We start from the raw sequence: 20,485 nt of genomic DNA on the forward strand, positions 1-20,485 counted from the left end.
TTATAGTAACATGGTGGGTGACTCAGTTCACGATTCTTATGTTGGTTACAGTAAGGCAGTGGATGAGTGCTTATGGTCAGAACGTGAGCTAGATACTAAAGTTAGATACAATGTATTTTACAACTTTATCCGAGTCGTTAAACTTTATTGAAAATCGGATTTAATTTGTTACTTTCCATTGAAATACACAAGAACTCAGCACTTGCTTGCTGTTATGGACCCCATATAGCCTGGTGGAACAAGTCGACCATTGAGAGTTATTCTGCTCTTCGGACCAGAAATGAAGAGGTCAGAGGAAGGAAAAAATATAATAAACGTCAGTGAGTAATTTAAGAATACGAGCAGAGGATGAGCGTCTGATAAAAGTGACATGTCAATATTTTGGTGAAGTGTTGTGACGCTAGCAGGACGCCGTGACGTTACTTGTGTTACAGGAGTCATCACGGAACTTTGAACTTCGTTGATCTCCTGGAAGAAGGTAGAATATAGTGCCCTGTGTTAGCGGTGAAGTGAAGGCTACTTGTTTTCAAGTGTGAGGAAGATGTTGGGGACATAGTACACGTTTCTCTCTGTGAATTGAATTTATTAGAGGCGGCCTGGAATTATGTGGTTGGTCGTGCCTGTGTGGAACTCTAATTGTGTGCTCCTTCAAGAGGAAGGAAGTAGGCAGGCGTTTCTGTGTGAGGCTTGCCGGGCGACTCTGTGTACTCAAGTCAGGACTAGAGGGAGCCTTGTGAAGCAGTCCTAAAGCAATTTTTATGGGTGGCCTGAATGAGCGCCATGTTGAGTACCAGGGCATGAATGCCCCCACGTCATAGATTCTGCTGTAAGCTTGTTTAATCAGTTGTTAGATTAGCTACCAGTGTTTGTAAGTAAGTGTGTCCAGCGATCATAGTGAACGTAGGTGTATATTAAATAGATATTTTATTGAGACAGTTGGCTGAAATAAGGAGTTAGAGTTGAGTGAACATGCTGGAGGCGGGAGCAGCGCCTTCTTACTCTCCTGTGTCTAATGAGCGACTGAGGAGGCAGAGCCACAGGCAGCGGTCTGGGCTGATTTCTACTGTGGACTCGTCCAGGTTGGGGGGGGGGAGGATGGGGGAGGACCCATAGTGTTGGCATTGTAGTGTTTAAAGGAATGTCGGATGGAGGAGTTTATTTTCTGTGAATTCATTTATTTATGTTTTGTTAGGGAAAATATTTTACTATGGCATGACGATGGATTTGCAGGTTTGTATAGGAGGAGTTAGTGAAGGAACTTCGCACCAGAGAAGGAGTAAAGGCCGAACTCCATGTGGGAACTGAATTGCAAGGTGGAGCAGGATTTCAGGTGAGGAGTGGAACTCCATTGACATAGTGAATCTTCAAGTAGTGTCGGGAGCTACACGTTTCTTGTATGTGAAGCCGTTTGGAGGAGCTTCACTGACATTCGAGTACTTCATGTGCAGCAGATGGAGGAACTGCTGGAGTACCTAACCTGAATTCAGAGGATCCAGGGAGTTAGGTGGTAGTGGTCCTCGAGGAATAGAACAGAAGGTTATGTGGACACATTGATGTTTAAGGGAGTGCTTGATTGCGTTTTGGCATGAAAGGCGCAGTGCAAGGTGAGAGTTTGCTATCTTTTACAGTAGCTGATTCGATATATTTTGATTATGAGGTGTTGTTAATAGTATTATTATGAAAAATATTTTATTGAATAGGGTAAATTTAACTGAATAATATTAAAAGACTTAGTAAATATTACTGTAGGAGAAACTTTAAATAATTTAAGGGTAAATAATAATAAAGTAGTATTAAATTTATGTATCTTGTGTATAATAGATGTTTAAATTTATATAATTAAATTATAGGGCTCGAAAGGAAAATGGTTAAATTAGGAAGTGAGTTTTGCAGCAGAAAAATTCAGAATTATATTTTAGGAGTGAAATATTAATCGGGTTTCTTGTTATCTAGTTTTTTAAGAAATAAATTTAAATTAGCATTTTATAAGTTTTATAAAACTAGTAAAAGTAAGGGGGACTAGCTCTTTATTATTTAAGATTATAAAAAAAAATATTTTAAAAGGATGTAACTAAGCTTAAAATTAGCTAGGTTTATCAAGTGTTATATTATCAAGTGTTTAATATCAAGTGTTATCAAGTGTTTGCCCGAAACGCTATGCATACTAGTGGCGTTAGGTATTGTATGTACTACCTCTATCTTTAAATCTAACAGAATGTTTATACTGGAATGCTGCAACTATGTATGCACTGTTCCTAAATAAATTATTATTATTATTATTATTATAAGAAAATTTTAACTAATAATATTTATATATTTTTAATTATTTATTAAAAAATATTTGAAAATAAAGTTAGTTATAATGTGTGTATTACTATATAATTATGTTGGGAAATAAATTAAAATTATTAAAGTAATTTTATGTGGTTTTTATGTTTCTTTAAGGAATTCGGCAAAAATTATTTCTGCCTGTTTAACAAAAACATGTCTATGGAGATTTATAAAGTCTTACCTGCCCATTGGGAACTTAAAGCCTGTGGTATTATGACCGTGCAAAGGTAGAATAATCATTAGTTTTTTCATTGAAGGCTAGAATGAATGGTTGGACAAGAAATAATCTGTCTTAATTAAATATATTGAATTTAACTTTTAAGTGAAAAGGCTTAAATAATCTGAAGGGATGATAAGACCCTATAAAACTTTTATATTTAGAAGTGGTAGTTAATTTTGTTTAAAAATATTATTTCAAAATATTTGGTTGGGGTGACAAGGATAAAATATAAAATATTCCTCCTAAAAAATAAAAAAAGAGTTCTATTAATGCTTTCAAAACATTTATTTTTAATAAACTAAACTTTAAATTTAATCATTTCTCATATTATTGTAAGAACAGGGTTAACCCTTAACCGCGCAAATCACATATATCAGTGACAAAACCGAAACCGCGCACATCATATATATATGCTTTCGTGTCTAGCGTTATTTTTTAAATGCCCTGCGTGGGATAGGGGTAGTCATCGGTGAGCCTCAACCGACCATAAACAAACCCCGCCTGGGAAAAAAATCCAGCGTGGGTCCTCTTTGTGTACAGGCCTCAGTTACCCAGCGGACACCATGGTGAGCACATCAAGTTCCAATGACCGACCCCGCTCAACGAGGCGTTCCTTGCGACCTCTGACCGAGGACGAAATTAATAAGAATTTGTTCCCGGATATTGATGAGTCTGATATTGACGACTCTGACTTTGATCATGACTACACACAGCCCTCAGAGGTGGATACGACCGACGACAAGTGTGAACATGCTGGCTTCACCAGGGCTAGGCCTAGCATCTCGCCCATGCCTCCTCGCCCTCACTCGACCCCACTTTGTGCCAGACCACACAGTTCATGTGCTACCTTGCAATATATTGATGTTTTGGTCGACGAGTCTGAAGAAGGTGAATCATTTTCTGGTTTTAGTGACTTAGAATCGGAAAATAGTTTCGATGTCGCTAGTGCAAGTGGAGTGTGTGGTGTTGCCAAGCGACAACTTGTCACGTCAGCAGCATCTGGCCAAGCCATGCGGCACCACATGGCACCACATGAACAAAGACCCTCAACATCGAGTAATTTTCCGTCACCGGCCCTGCCCACCCCTACTGTTCCTAGACCTGCTTCAGCTCCTGGTCCACGGTTTCCTCATTGTGGTTCCGCTTTTGGCTCTCGAAAGACACCAGGTGTTTTTGTTTGGAGTGACGGGCCAGATTTTGTTCCACAAATTCCTGTCTTTGATAATTCGGATGTTGGGATTACAGACCTTTTCCTTCATAAAGGTGCAGATATGTGTGAAATGGACTATTTTACTGCATATTTTTATGAGCCGCTAATGGAATATATTGTTCATGAAACGAACAAATATACGACTGATCTCATTGATGAGGAAGAGTTATCCGATTTTTCACGTTTGCAGCGATGGAAAGATACGACTGTAGGTGAAATGTATGTGTTTTTGGCACTGTATGTTGATGAAACATTGTGTCAAACACGTAATCGACCATTATTGGAGCAAAGACCATACTGTTCCCACACCGATGTTTGGCAAATATATGTCTCAAAACCGATTTGCGATAATCCTCAGGTGTCTTCACTTTGCAAATGATGAAGACCAGAATGATGATGATAGACTTTGGAAGGTAAGGCACATCCTGAATGAACTTATTGGAAAGTACAGGGATTTCTACGTACCAGCTCAGAAGCTTGTGATTGACGAATCTCTTGTGCTTTTCAAAGGATGTCTTGCCTTCAAGCAGTATATTCCCTCCAAACGCCACCAATTTGGATTGAAATTCTTTGTATTCCGTGACTGTGAAACAGGAATGGTATTACACATGATAATGTATACGGGTACAAATGTAGACATTCCTGCTAAGGACCAACATGGCTTCTCGGGTAGTGTTTTGAAGTCACTGCTTGCACTATATCTGAACAAGGGCCACATATTATACACAGATAACTATTATACCAGTCCCTTGCTAAGTAGGTTCTTGCTTGATAATAGAACTGGAGTGTGTGCCACAGTGAAGGCAAAACGAAGGGAAATGCCAGTGATTCCAGGTGCTATGCAGGCTGGTGATTGAGTTCAGAAAAATAGGTGGAATACTTTCAGTGCGGTGGAAAGACAGGCGTGAAGTAAACATGTTCGCCACCATTCATGCTGAAACCAATGCTGGACAGTGGCAAGGTGAACAGAATCACCAGAGAAATAATCTATAAGCCAGATTGTGTCTTGCACTATAACATCAACATGCGTTTGGTGGATAAATGTGATTATGATGGTGGGGGCAGTGGAGTGTGTACGGAAAAAGTGAAGTGAACCAAGAAAATGTTTTTCCACCTTGTTGACGTAACAATGCTGAACAGTTACAATATGTATCTTGTCAAAACAGGTGGTAAACGTATTTTCCGTGCATTCAATTTTACTGTAGTAACACAACTACTACAAAAGTTTGGCAAAGTAATTCCTGGCATACAGAGGCCTATTCTGAACCCGGCATTGTACCACGCTCCAACACCCAGGCTTGCTTTCAGGGATGCCTTTATGACACACAATCTAAGGTTTTTACCACCAACCAGAAGGCATGAAATAGGCCAGCGTGCGCGTGTTGTATGCTGGTCAACAACTAAGAGGGAACAGAAACGAAAAATGGTGATGACTTGGTGCATAGCGTGTCAGGCCCCTGTGTTCTATGTCAAATGTTTTAACGAGTATCAGTCTTGATGACTTCCAAATGTCCAAGACTGGTGCAAAAACATGTAAATATAGAATAAGTGGGTGTATATATAGTGAAAATAAATCATAAGAAATTGTATATTTTATCGAGAAATAAGACATTTGTGCAAATACTTGACACTGATATGTGGATACAATGTACATTGACAACAGTTTTATGATAATAAATCTTCATGTGAGAACTTATTGAACCACACCAGTGATAAAAATGGGTGTAAAATACGCCATACTGTAAATAATAACGCGAAAAATAAACTCGCGGCAACTCTGACTCCTCGTCCGTCACGCCTGACTCACCCCGGGCGCACAGCGGTTCAGCGACGATGATCTATGACGTCATCGACCATCTTCTCGGCTCATTTACGTTAACGGTAAGTGCAATTATATTTATTATTGTTTTTCCCGTGCTCAGGGAACACAAATAAAGAGATTAATAAGAAAAACAAATTTGGATATTTTTTTTTTTTTGTGCCTTTGGGTGTTAAAGCCATTTGGACCCCTAGCAGTTTGAGGGTTAATAATATAATATAGAAAATATAGAGTAGATAAAAATTTTCCTGTTAAAATATAAAAAGTTTCTACTGGACGCGCTCCAATTCATGTTAATTTTAAGGAGGTAAATACTTGCAAAATTTATAGACAAAAAAATGATAACAGATTACATGGAATGAAAAAAAAAAAAGATGAGAGAAAATTATAGGTACAGTATATTAAAGCACATAGGTAGCTATGATTGATTGCAATGACAGCTTAAAATGGTAGTTGACAACAAATTGGTAGGCACAATACAGCAGAAACAATATAAGATTGATTGCAATGACAGCTTGAATGGTAGTTGACAAAAATTGGTAGTCACAATACAGCATATGGCTAGCACATAAAAGAAGACAGCAATGAACACAATGATAAGGTTGTTTGATATTACATAAAAATTAGGAGATTGGGTACCACTAGGTACAGAGCAAATTTAAAGCTCAGTGTAGGAAACTAAATAGATGAAGTTAGGTACTTTTTGGTTTTGCTTTTAAATAAGGCAAAAGTTTTACAGTTTTTCAATTCACTAGGGAGTGAGTTCCATAGACTAGGTCCCTTAATTTGCATAGAGTGTTTACACAGATTAAGTTTGACCCTGGGGATATCAAAGAGATATTTATTTCTGGTGTGGTGATAATGGGTCCTATTACATCTGTCCAGGGAGAGTTTCAGAGCATGGTTTGCATTTAAGAACAGGGTTTTGTAAATGTAGTTGACACAAGAGAATGTGTGGAGGGAGTTAATATTTAGCAAGTTTAGAGATTTAAACAAGGGAGCTGAGTGTTGTCTGAAAGCAGAGTTAGTTATTATTCTGATAGCAGATTTTTGCTGTGTGATGATGGGCTTAAGGTGGTTTGCAGTGGTAGACCCCCATGCACAGATACCATAATTAAGATAGGGGTAGATTAGTGCATAATATAGTGAGAGGAGAGCAGAGTTAGGAACATAATATCTGATTTTGGAGAGTATACCAACTGTCTTAGAGACTTTCTTAGTTATGTGTTGAATGTGGGTGCTGAAGTCGAGTCTCTTGTCTAGGAATAGGCCAAGAAACTTGCCATCATTTTTATATAAAACAAATACTAAATATCAGAAAGTAATTTGGCTAATTGGGTAGAATGTTCTTCTCCGGAACATGAGTTATGAGTAGAGGGTAAAATTATTAAAATAGCAATTGAAGCTACTAAGGCAATAGTAATGCTCAAGCATTTCTCTGCACGTGGTTACATGCGAGTAATGACAACACACTGAGTGGTGGCGTCGACTCTCACAAGGACCTTAAACCACACGTGGTTACATGCAAGTGTTATGGCCTCAATGGGTCGCAACCGGGTTCTTTTCTGGTGGTATAAAAGTTCTGGTATCCGGCCACAAGTTAGTAGTGGCTTTCAAAGGGTGAGCTCAGTAATGCAAGTAAAACGAAGGAGGAGGTACATTAAATACAACAGTTCATCACTTTATCCATATATAATTATTTTCCCATCACCATATATATATATATATATTTAACTCTTAAAGGGAAGTATAACTACACTATAAGTACACGGACGTCTCTCTCAGAAGACACTAAACACTCGGCGAAGCTCAATCGATGCAGTCTTGTACTTTGTTTCCTCATCCGTGGTACTGCTCTCAATAGGTACCGGGAAACAACAATGAGTCTACCCTGGCCACGGGCCAGCCAAGCCACAATCCCACTAAGTGCCTCTTCGTGAAGGCCCACAACCACAGTCCAGCCTGTTGCTGGCAGATACCAATCAGCCTCGCGCTGTTGGGCCACTTCACTTGCAGATACTAGGGTAGGGGCCCTAGGCAGGAGCTTTGTGCAACTTGCTGGTTACTCTCCTCTTCGGCATCTAAGTCAGTTGTCTCTTCTACTAGCCAGCCCTGGGTACGGCGAATCCCGTCACTACCACTCCACAGGTAGACAGTAGAACACTTTACAGTTCTCCGGCGGCGGCTCACTGCTTTCTAAAAGCAGACTGGTGTAGAGACCTTGGCTGCCCTGGGTAGACTGACTGTCCTTGTATCCTAGCAGCCCTAGGTCGACTCTGTGAATACAGACACGTCATCAGTACACTGGGACACTACATGGGACCATTAGGAAACATCACTTACTGGCTTAGACACATACATCCAACTCTGCTTATGACAGATGACGCTGCTTTTCTAAACACCATCTCACTAGAGGTCAGCACCAGCTACCTCAAGAGTCGACTAGGACAGAAATCTAGCGTCTCTTGCCGGTATATTCCTGTCGCCCCTAGATGGCGTCGTCCATGTTGTGGGGGGTTTCGGGAGCGGACTCACAGATGGCGTTGACGTCACTGCTCCGTGCTCTGACAATGAGCTTGGGTTCGTAACAGCGAGTAATGACAACACACAGGGTGGTGGCGTCGACTCTCACAAGGACCTTAGACAGCACGTGGTTACTTGCGAGCCATGTAGGGATAAACCAAGTGGTTGGTGCGACGTATCGTACAGCACTGGGTTGCCTGTAGCATCAACACAGCTGGGTGGTGAGTGTGGGTTTACACACACACACACACACACACACAAAGGGTAGAATTGGCACTGGGTGGTAGCGCACAGTGTTGGCGGCACGGTTTCAGGGAGCAAGCTCTTACAACCAAAAAATATGTCTTTAAATACAGTTATCTCACTCAGAGAAACTGACAGCACAATGTGGAATACATGTTGGTCCCTCCTTGATAACTATCGACGCAATAGACGTCCGGAAGTTACCGATAATCACAGATGAACACTTGGCAGTCTTGATGCAAGTGCATGAACATGTGGTGAATACAATCTATTCTCGTTCATTTATCAATCAATATCAGGAGAATCTCCCACCACTGATCAGATTCTAGGTGTGTTACGGCCACAATGGGTCACAGCCGGGTTCTTTTCTGGTGGTACTAAAGTTCTGGTATCCGGCCCCAAGTTAGTAGTGGCTTTCAAGGAGTGAGCTCGGTAATGCAAGTAAAACACACTGGGGGAGGTGCATTGAATACTACACTTCATTAATTATCAATACATTCATATATAATCACTTTCCCATCACCTCATGTATAATCCTAGAAGAAGTATTACTACACTTAATATGTACACAAGTGTCTCTCTCATAGGACACTATGTGCTATTCGATGCTCAATCGATGCAGTCTTGTCAGCTACCATGTTTCCTCAACACAGTACCGTCCTCAACCAGTACTGGGAAACATCAACGAGTCTACCCTGGCCACGGGCCAGCCAAAACACAGTCTCACTAGGTGCTCTCCGTGCACGCCCACTATCACCCTCCAGCCTGGAGCTGGCAGAGAACATCAGCCTTGTGCTGCTGGGCCTCTTCATGTACAAATACAAGGGTCGCGAACCCCTGGCAGGAGCTTCTTGCAACTCGCTTGTTACACTCCTCAGTAGCACCTTAACTGTCAGTCATCTCTTCCGTTAGCCAATCCCGGGTACGCCGAATTCCGTCACTGCCACTTCACAGGCAGACAGTAGAACACTTCACAGTTCTTCTCCAGCGGCGGCTCACTGCTTCCGTAAAGCAGAATGGAGTAGAGAGACATTGGCTGCCCTGGGTAGACTGACTGTCCTCGTACCACAGCAGCCCTACGTCGACTCTGTGGACTCTGACAGACACGTCATCAGTACACTGGGACACTAGGAAACAACACTTACGTACTCTGACATAGACATACAACTCCTCCTTCAAAAGATGGCGCTGATTTTCTAAGCACCACCTCACCAGAGGTCAGCACCAGCTACCTCTCAAGCTAACTAGGACAGGAATCGAGCGTATATATAATTATACCAGCGTATAATATTGCTGGTATTATCCTGTCACCACTAGATGGCGTCGTCCATGTTGTGGGGGTTTCGGGAGTGGACTCACAGATGGCATTGACGTCACTGCTCCATGCTCCGACGATGGAATCGGGTTCGTAACAGGGTGATATGCGTTAGGTGACTCTTTGTAGATAACGAGATTTAGTTTAATGTCACGATAGACGAATATTCCAGGCTGCTGGAAGACAGCTGTGAAAATCACGTCCTCTCAGGTATGGCTTCAGAATGTCGTTGACAGCATGGGGCTGGGGGCTTCTCAGTTCCCTTTCCTTGTTCTTGGAAAAGAACCAATCGGGCAACAGGCACTAAGGACTGGTCAATCAGAGCAGCCTCTCGTGGTGACGCTATATCGTGACGTCACTACTACTTCACAGAACAAGCCTATTTGTATACAAAACCGTTGGGAATGGGTCGCCTTCCTCAACCGCAACTTCACAAAAGTACAACTCCACTCTAAATCTGGATTTTTACATTCTTGGAGTTTCAAGCTGTACTTCATAATACACCTTGATGTAATTGCTGAATGGAAATACACACGTCGGCCAACGTAGTACCAATGGAATCCTAATGTCACGAGCTGTCACAGGATACCCAACATGGCAGGGTCAAGTTTTGCATTAAAGAAACTTGATCTCGTGCACGCACTCCGGTGCAAATGGTCAGGATCTCAAAATGGAGCTGTGCACTCTCTATCGCACATTTAAGACAGCTAGTGATCTACCTCCTCACATACGTGAACAGTAATAAAAGACACATTAAGTCTTTGGGTGGAACTCCGGTCTGCGAGGCCGCGGAGGACGCTCCCACAGCTGGGCTACGACAGCTTCTGTTTTATCTTTCATAAACACAGATCTTATCTTGCATAAACACCAAGAATCTAATAAGCTAAATGAAATCTAGTGTTGTTTGTTTTGTGTCGGTTGGTAAGTTACAAAATTAATAAATAAGTAAACTGTATATGAATAATATTTCTTCAATTGTTACTATTCATGAACTTTGGAATGTGTTTGAATGTAAAAGTAACGTAAATGATGTCTATATATGTATGGTCCAGCCATAATTAGCACACAAACACACAAACACCAACACAAACAGTCACTCAGTCATTCACATGAGCATGCAAGTGCTGATTTAATGAGTACCTAAATAAAAAGGTACAAATTAAATCAGATTTTCAATAAGGCTTAACAACTCAGAAAAAGTTGTAAAATACATTTTATATATGTTTACTATAACATTCGGACCATAAGCACTCATCCACTGCCTTACTAATATCATCATAAAAATCATGAACACTCATCCACCACCTTACTCTAAGAAGCATGGGAGTTGTGGGAAATTTTTACCCACCATATCTAATAATCATCTAAGAAATGTATAATTACTATATCATTTCTATATCATATCAAAATCATATCTAAATCGTATCAAAATCATATTAGAATCATTATATAGCTTGATCCTAGATGACAATGTCACTATGATCACGTATGCTACAGGGCCCTATTGATGCCTACATGACTTTGTGCATGATCTCTCAAGGATCCAGAAGCTTCTAGAAGGATTTGTTAATTAAAAAACTATTGGAACATTTATTCAATATCCGGTAGGGATAAAATCGAATCCTTAATAAGAATCAGTGGTACTATCAAGTACTACTAATAATCTTTATATCCTATATCTAATTATATTATAATCACATCTTATCTCAATCATAAGTCTAGACTGTAAAAATAATCAATCAATATTCATAGAAGGCTACCGTGCTCAAGGGAGAGGGAGGAGCATCTTGGGAGCAAGAAGCGCCCACGAGACCCCTGGGCACTTGTTGTTGTTGTGTTGATTTAGGGGCGACGACGATCGTGGGATCGGATGCGCCCCGGCTGCCCGATACCGGGAAATAGCGGAGGGATGGGGTCCCTATAGTCTCTTCAGGCCTTAGACCCTACAATCTCCTCTGGCGACAAATTTTACAGTCTCTTCAGGCCGCGGACATGACGGATGAAGCGGAAGGTATGGCGAAGGATGTCATGACGGACGTCTTCGTCTCTCGCACCTGCCCCGTCAAGGAGAACGGGAACTGTGAGGCGGGGAATATTCAGCCTACGAACGGAACTCTGTAGTCTGACGCGAGCGCTATGAAATCGAGGGCAGTGAAGTAGAAGGTGCTCCACTGTATCCTCCTGGGTCAGACACCACTGGCAATATGGGGAATCTACCAGCCGTAGACGATGGAGATGTGCGGCCAGGCAAGTGTGCCCAATCCGGAGACGAGTGATGGCAGTGTCGAAGAGTCGAGAATGATGACGAGTCCATGGACGCGGGGAGGAATCCTCCCGTAGACCCGCCAAAGAGGAGGACCTGAGTGCTGGCTCCATCATTGCCTCCCAACTCGCGAGGCAAGCCGCCCGGAGTTGCGGGAGAATTTCGGAAAGGTCTAGAGTCACATTTGTAGAGTCATGGAGAGCATGCGCCATCCCTGCTGCTGCGTCGGCTACCTCATTGCCTTTAATACCGACATGTGACGGAACCCATTGGAGATAGATGGACCAACCTGGAGTAACAGAGTATGACAGCAGTTCTCCACGGATCTGTGACACAGTATGACGATGGACTCGTGGACGCCGAGATGATATCAGATGTAGTGCTGTGATTGAGTCCACGTAGAAAACCACTGCAGAGGGCCCTGAAACTTGTCGAAGGAGTTGTAAGGCTAGTAAGATTGCAAACAATTCCCCGGCCAGGCACGAGTGAGCAGGGGAGAGTTTCCACATCTGACAGAAAGAAAAAGGAGCAAAGTATGCTGCCGCAGATGTAGATGGTGGCTGATCTTTGCGGGACCCATCTGTGTAAACCTCTAAGTATCCAGAGTATAAGGAGGCTCGTAGGTCGGCAAAAAATAAAGGGGCCAAACCCTCTAAATCTCTCTTCCGACGAGGAGGCTTGGAAAAGTCGACAGAAACTCGAATGATCTCTTCTGCCCACGGAGGCACCGGTGAGATGATCGGGCCAGGGGTGAGTACAGGGACGGGAAGGGAAAACTGTGAATATGCATCGAAGGCCCGGACAACGAAAGGCAACTGACGGCGTCTGGAGTGTCCAGCCGGCACATTCCACCAGTTAGCCTCGAGCTGGAGGCGAGTAAGTGGATGGGTAGCAGGGAGACGCACTATCCGTTGAAGTTGGCGGCAGTGGGCGAGAAGACGTTGAAAGCTCAGGGGCCATAGCCCCGACTCGGCATGGAGAGAAAGAACTGGCGAGGAGGGCATAGCTCCTAACGTTGAGCGAAGGGCACCATTTTGAATGGGATCCAGCCTTGCCAAGACAGATGCTGCTGCTGAGCCATAGACTTCACTCGCATACATGATCTTGCTACGAATGAAGGCCTTGTAGAGAGCTAGGAGCGACTCCCGTGAAGCCCCCCAAGCCGCACCAGAAACCCGTTTCATGATGTTCACGCGACGAAGGCATGAGGCCCGAAGGTAGTCGACATGGTGCCTCCACGTCAGCCGAGGGCTATCTAGAACGACCCCCAGCCACCTGTGTTCGGTAGCGATCGGGAGACGACAGCCCCCGAGGGTCACCACTGGCTGGTCTGGTAAGCGGGTCCAGGTGAAGCTCATGACGCAACTTTTCACAGGGTTAATGGAGAGCCCCTTCCCCAGCACAATTGCTGAGAACACAGTCACGGCATTTTGCAGGGAGCCTTGTGCCTCTAGGAGAGTGTCACCATCCGCCACGAGGGTTACATCATCGGCATAGGCTAAAACCTGGACCCCCCGGAATACATGGAGATCAGACAGAAGAATAGAGAATAGTAGTGGGCTCAGAATCGCTCCCTGAGGGACACCACGCGAGACAGGGCGGGACGTAGAGACGACTCCACCAACCGCCACTTTGAATGAGTGGCCCTGTAGATAGTTTTGGAACCACCTTAACACCGGACCCGAGAGACCTAGTCGAGCCAGACTCTGAAGGACAGCAGAATGAGAAGCAGAGTCAAATGCACTCTTGATATCGAAGAATGCTGCAAGGAGTACTCTTCTCCGGCGATAAGTGTCCATTATTCGATGTTCCAAGGAGAGGAGGCAGTCCATCGTGCTTCTTCCCAGCCGAAATCCACTGATACCTTCAGGTAGGAGACCTGAGGTTTCGACCACCCATTGTAGCCGGGTGTGAACAAGACGTTCCATCAGTTTCCCGAGACATGGAAGCAAACTTATGGGCTGATATGAAGTCGGGACAGACGGATCCTTCCCTGACTTGGCCAATGGTAGAAGAATGGCGTGTTTCCACGGGGCAGGGAAGACACCAGAGGACCAGCAGGTGTTGTAGAAGTAAAGGAGGTGGGACTGAAAGTTCTTGGGTGCCCTCCGAACAAATTCATATGGGACGTTGTCTATCCCTGGCATAGTGCCCGACCTAGAGAGTGACAGAGCGTCCTTCAGCTCAACAGATGTAAATGGGCGATCCAGGTCCTGAGCTAGTCCTATACCCTGTCGGGAGCCCCAACCTATGGAACTCACAGAGAGGAGCGGGGAACGGTAAACATCTTCAAAGTGGTCAGCCAAGAGTTCGGCTATTTGTACTTCCCCTAGGCCCCCATTACCACTGGGGTCTCTGAGTGGGATGGTAGGCCGGGAGTACCTACCTGTCATCTTACGAACAAAGGCCCAGGCTCCCGCAGAGGAGGAGTCGAATCGGAGAGAGGCACAGTAATCAGCCTAGGCCTCGCGTTTGGCAAGGAGGACTGTTTGTCTACACCTGGCGTCCGCCCTGTGGAAGGTCTGCCGCTACAGTGGAGTAGGGTGGCGCCGCCACGAATTCCACGCACGTCGCCGGTCCAGTACTGCCTGCCGACATTCAGGAGTCCACCACGGTGCCCCACGGCGGGAAGGATTGGTTGTCTGGCCACTAGTCCTCCTGAAATGCCGAGAGCCTACACTGAAGAGGGACTCGGAGAGAGCATCTGCTGACCCATGGAGATCTGCAGTAACTGGGGGAAGGGTCAACCAGTCATCCGCCTCATAGCCATGCCACCCCTCTTCCGAGAAGATCCATTTGGATCTACGGGAGGTCAGAGCAGGACGAACAGTGCCCCCGAAGGAGATGACAATGGGCAAGTGATCACTACCCAGGTACGGCCCGGTCCATATCTGCGCCATCATGAAGGGGCCTCTTCCAATGCAAAGATCGAGTGTTGAAGTATGGCCATTTAGTGGGTCTATCCGAGTTCCCAAACCTGGCGGCGTCAGTAAGGAGAGGTCTGGGGAGTCAAGGAGAAACTGAAATAGGGCTCGGCCAGCCATGTTGTGGTGGCGACCCGATAGCATGGGTTGCCATGATGAGTGCCGAGCGTTAAAGTCACCCATGACGAGGCAGGTGTCTGTGATCTGACCATAATAGTGTTCTAGTTCCTTCTTCGTTACCGGTAGACAGGGGTTATACAGAACTCCAAAGGTGCCCCACCCATGGGAGAGGGCGACCTTCACTGCCATGAATTCTAAATGTCCACCCGGGAAGGAGTGAATCCGGAGCAAGGAGCTGGGAACTGAGTCCCTGACCAAGAGGGCAAGTCCCCCTCCACCCCGTATTGGCCGATCTAGTCTATAGACAGAATACCCCGGCACTGTGAAGGAAAGATCGTCTGTAAGCCAAGTCTCACAGAGTCCCACGATCAACGGTGGTGCGCTGGCGATAAAATTGCGTCTTCTTAAAAAGGGAGCGGGCATTCCAAAACACCACAGTATTCTCCGGATGGGGCGCCATTATCCCTGAAATACAACAGCTAACTTTTTGACCACCAGTGCACAGACGTCTCCAAAGGGGAAACCACTAGAAAAAGCCATAAAACCCTCATACAAAGTAAGTAATATGTGTGGTATCAATGACTTCCAGTCAAGAGGATGTTGATCTATGCTTCTCTCTGCCTGACGGAAGCGGTGGTCGGCTCGCGAACTCTCTTGACGGCGTCTGCGACTGGTGGGAGCCTCACTCTGGGCCTCATGTTTCCCCAGTGTCACAATCCCTTGGGAAAGTGCCTGGGGGACCAGAGGATCATCAGGGCTGTCTGTTGGAGCAGTACCTCCTGATCGATGGGTGTGTCGACGACGCCGGTGTTGGCTTCTTTGAGGAAAGGCAGGAGGGTGACGAGTGCTAGGCTCCGGCCGAGACTGAGCGTCCATGTCTGTATCCGTGGATGAGTTTCCGTCAATGTCAAGGCTACCCAGGAGGGAAAATCGATTAGCAACCTGGGCGTATGTGGCATGTGACTGGGACAGGCAAGAGCGTCTGCTAGTTCCTACTTGTGAAGAGGCCCGACCAGGGGGAACCTGGAGGCGAGAAGAAGCGATAGGCTGATTGAGGGTGCGCAACTTCTGGAACAGCTCATGTCGAGGTGACCCCGCTGTTTTATGATCGATGTCCAACTGGAGGGCCTCAAGATATACAGGGCAACTCTTAGACGTAACCTTATGATGGCCATGGCATAAACAGCAGCGAGGTGCAGCAGAGCACCCACCGTTATCTCTGTCTGAATGGCCTGTTTTGCCGCAGTTTGCACAACGTGCTGTATTACGGCAGGTCAGGCGACTGTGGCCCAATAGATGACAAGCGTAACATCGTAAAACAGGGAAATTGTAGGGCTGAATCTGATACGAGGTCCTGTGTAGTGCCACTCGGTCAGGGAGGTGCCCATCGAACTTTACACGGACCATGGATGTCGGCCCTGCTGCTCCGCGAATCCTGGTAACTTCCAATAATCTCGCTGATGCACCCACTAATACCTGCAGAGCGGCCTGGATGTCATCCACATCTACACTCTGGTCAATTGGGCCAATCTTCCCATACCGGGCCCGAGACTCCTCCTCCTGCGACAATACCTGTCGGCACCTGACAGGCCAGTCCCCCAACTTAATAATGTCGGATACACAGATGTGTGATAGAGCCTCCTTTCTGATATGTAACTTCAGTGCTGCACCCCTACCCAGGGTACGTATGGTCTCAGGCAGGCAATGTGGCCACAATACGGAAGCCTCGATTGCTGCACCTAAGGTACGAGGATTTGCAAAGACGCACTGACCTGATTCTGACTGGATTAGGACTACCACAAACGAGGAACGGGGTATCACAAGACTAAGGTCTTCTGAAGGGGAGGATATCCTCTTAGCATCTCACTCTGGGGCAGCATCTGCCGACTCATTTTCCAGCAGACGTTTTCCTCTCTGGGACTTGCTGTCAACATCCATGGCGCCCCCGCTCGGGGAGGCGTCCATTAGGGAGGCTCCGGCCTCCCCCGGTCCTGTGAGCCCCTGGGTAGCTGCAGTGAGCACACACTGGCCCAAAGAAGCCAGCTGAATTCAAAGATGAGTTCCAGGTAAGGTGTGGAAAGAAAGTCCAGCCAGGAGCGTTCAATCCGCACTCCAAGATGGCCGACCTCCGGCCCGCCCCCCGGGGCACTTCGCGTTTGTTTACAACTCAGTGAACAAGTGACGGATCCTTAGCGAACATTACCAGCTCAAGGACACCTTATCTAATATCTTTATCACCAGTGAACACTCTCTAGAACTGGGGGAGTACCTGGACAATATCTACAAGGAAAATCCTAGAACATTTATATAAAATAAGAGTGTATAGTGGAGATCACAGTGACACGGTTTCCACAACCTTCATTCCTAATCTTTATCAACTATCATTCTTCTGCAACTGCAGGGACAATCACGTAGCAACGCTACCAGATCATCATACAGCAACGCTGTGACAAAATACCGTGCCTAAACTCAACAAGAGAGAGTTAATCAGTCTGGCACCTTGTCAGACAAGGCACCCCGACTGGCAGAGAAGTATATTGAAGGTTATTTTGGTATATGATTGGCCAATTGTATGCTTGTGTGACTTTAATATCCTATAAATCTGTCTGTCGGTTAAAAAGCGAGCCTCACATTTCAGTAAGTCTATTAAAATTGTAGTGTAGCTGTGAATCTTTATCCAAGCACTACACCTCATGAGTGTCCATTGTGTCAGAAAAGAATTCAGCTGCAATAAGTAAATAACCTCATGAGTGTCCATTGTGTTGGAAGAGATTCAGTCAAGCTGACTGTACCTTATTCATATAAATTGAATAAATACATTGCATATATACTTGAATATATGCAACATTATAGTAAGTAAATATACCATATTTCTTCATTACTTACGTAATGCTAGGAGGATTTGGGTACTTTTGAGCCGATTTGGGTCGATTTGGGTAATTCTATGGACCGACACCACCTGCCTCCCCTGACACCGCCTGCCTCCCCTGACACCGCCTGCCTCCCCTGACAGCGCCTGCCTCCCCTGACCCCACCTGCCTCCCATGACACCACCTGCCTCCCCTGACACCACCTGCCTCCCCTGACACCGCCTGCCTCCCCTGACACGGCCTGCCTCCCCTGACACCGCCTGCCTCCCCTGACACCGCCTGCCTCCCCTGATACCGCCTGCCTCCCCTGACACCACCTGCCTCCCCTGACACCGCCTGCCTCCCCTGACACCGCCTGCCTCCCCTGACACCTCCTGCTTCCCCTGACCCCACCTGCCTCCCATGACCCCACCTGCCTCCCCTGACCCCACCTGCCTCCCCTGACACCACCTGCCTCCCCTGACACCACCTGCCTCCCCTGACCCCACCTGCCTCCCCTGACCCAACCTGCCTCCCCTGACACCACCTGCCTCCCCTGACACCGCCTGCCTCCCCTGACACCACCTGCCTCCCCTGACCCCACCTGCCTCCCCTGATACCACCTGCCTCCCCTGATACCACCTGCCTCCCCTGACACCGCCTGCCTCCTCTGACACCACCTGCCTCCCCTGATCCCACCTGCCTCCCCTGATACCACCTGCCTCCCCTGATACCACCTGCCTCCCCTGACACCACCTGCCTCCCCTGACACCTCCTGCCTCCCCTGACCCCACCTGCCTCCCCTGATACCACCTGCCTCCCCTGATACCACCTGCCTCCCCTGACACCGCCTGCCTCCCCTGACACCGCCTGCCTCCCCTGACACCACCTGCCTCCCCTGACACCGCCTGCCTCCCCTGACACCGCCTGCCTCCCCTGACACCGCCTGCCTCCCCTGACCCCACCTGCCTCCCATGACCCCACCTGCCTCCCATGACCCCACCTGCGTCCCCTGACACCACCTGCCTCCCCTGACCCCACCTGCCTCCCCTGACACCACCTGCCTCCCCTGACACCGCCTGCCTCCCCTGACACCACCTGCCTCCCCTGACCCCACCTGCCTCCCCTGATACCACCTGCCTCCCCTGATACCACCTGCCTCCCCTGACACCGCCTGCCTCCTCTGACACCACCTGCCTCCCCTGATACCACCTGCCTCCCCTGATACCACCTGCCTCCCCTGACACCGCCTGCCTCCCCTGACACCGCCTGCCTCCCCTGACACCGCCTGCCTCCCCTGACACCACCTGCCTTCCCTGACACCGCCTGCCTCCCCTGACACCGCCTGCCTCCCCTGACCCCACCTGCCTCCCCTGACCCCACCTGCCTCCCCTGACACCACCTGCCTCCCCTGACCCCACCTGCCTCTCCTGATACCACCTGCCTCCCCTGATACCACCTGCCTCCCCTGACACCACCTGCCTCCCCTGACACCGCCTGCCTCCCCTGACACCGCCTGCCTCCCCTGACACCGCCTGCCTCCCCTGACACCGCCTGCCTCCCCTGACCCCACCTGCCTCCCCTGACCCCACCTGCCTCCCCTGACCCCACCTGCCTCCCCTGACCCCACCTGCCTCCCCTGACACCGCCTGCCTCCCCTGACCCCACCTGCCTCCCCTGACCCCACCTGCCTCCCCTGACCCCAACTGCCTCCCCTGACCCCACCTGCCTCCCCTGACCCCACCTGCCTCCCCTGACCCCACCTGCCTCCCCTGACACCGCCTGCCTCCCCTGACCCCGTCTGTCTCCCCTGACCCCGCCTGCCTCCAAAGAAGAGTCTTCCCTATGAATAAGCATAGGGAAGACTCTTATCTATGAATAAGACTTGCTTATTCATAGGGAAGACTCTTCTTTAAAGTTTAGTGTTTACAGAAAACCTACGAATAATTTATCTTATGTTCATTATTTTTCAGGGCATAGATACAATGTGAAAAAGACAATTTTTTCTTCAATGTATCTAAGAGCTCTTCGAGTTGTGAGTCCAGAATTCTTAGACGAAGAGTTTAAGAATATTGATTCGATTGGTCTTAAGCTTTGTTACCCACTGAATTTTTTGGAAATTTGCCGTAACAAAGCACGTCGTACATATTATAATAATGTATGCAGTGAAAGGATTCGCCCAAAGAATGTGTTATGTTTACCATATTTCTCCGGGGTTGAGAATATTGTCAAGGCCTTGAAACTTTTTAATATAGATCGATGTAATGTTTAGCTACGAAAACACTGTTGGTAAGCTATTAGTTAGGAACAGCCCTTGTAGTGATAATTGTGTCATTTATAAAATACCTTGTAAGGAATGTAATAAGTTCTATGTTGGGCAAACATCTAAAGATTTAAAATGTAGAATATCGCAACATAAATACTCTGTAAAACATGGCCAATTGTCTAATGCTTTGTTTGTTCATTTGTCAGAAAATGCTCACCAAATTGATTGGGAGAGTGCTTCTTCAATAACAAATTGTAAAAGCACCTATAACAGAAACATAATTGAATCTGCTTTGATACAGATCACTAAAGAAAGTAATTTGAATATTAGCAGTGGTCTATATAACTTAGATCCATTTTTATAGATCAGTTAAAGGGCGATTTAAGTAAGATCATTGGAACG

At 46.6% G+C, this 20,485-nt stretch overlaps 1 long non-coding RNA gene across 1 annotated transcript in view; it reads left to right on the forward strand.

Annotated features, from left to right (window-relative positions):
* Positions 1-20,485, forward strand: part of LOC138371384 (uncharacterized) — a 130,483-nt gene that overhangs the window by 91,490 nt on the left and 18,508 nt on the right. The gene's annotated exons all lie outside the window — the stretch shown is intronic.

Source organism: Procambarus clarkii, chromosome 35 (assembly GCF_040958095.1).
Source record: "Procambarus clarkii isolate CNS0578487 chromosome 35, FALCON_Pclarkii_2.0, whole genome shotgun sequence".
Classification (NCBI taxonomy): Eukaryota; Metazoa; Arthropoda; class Malacostraca; order Decapoda; family Cambaridae; genus Procambarus; species Procambarus clarkii.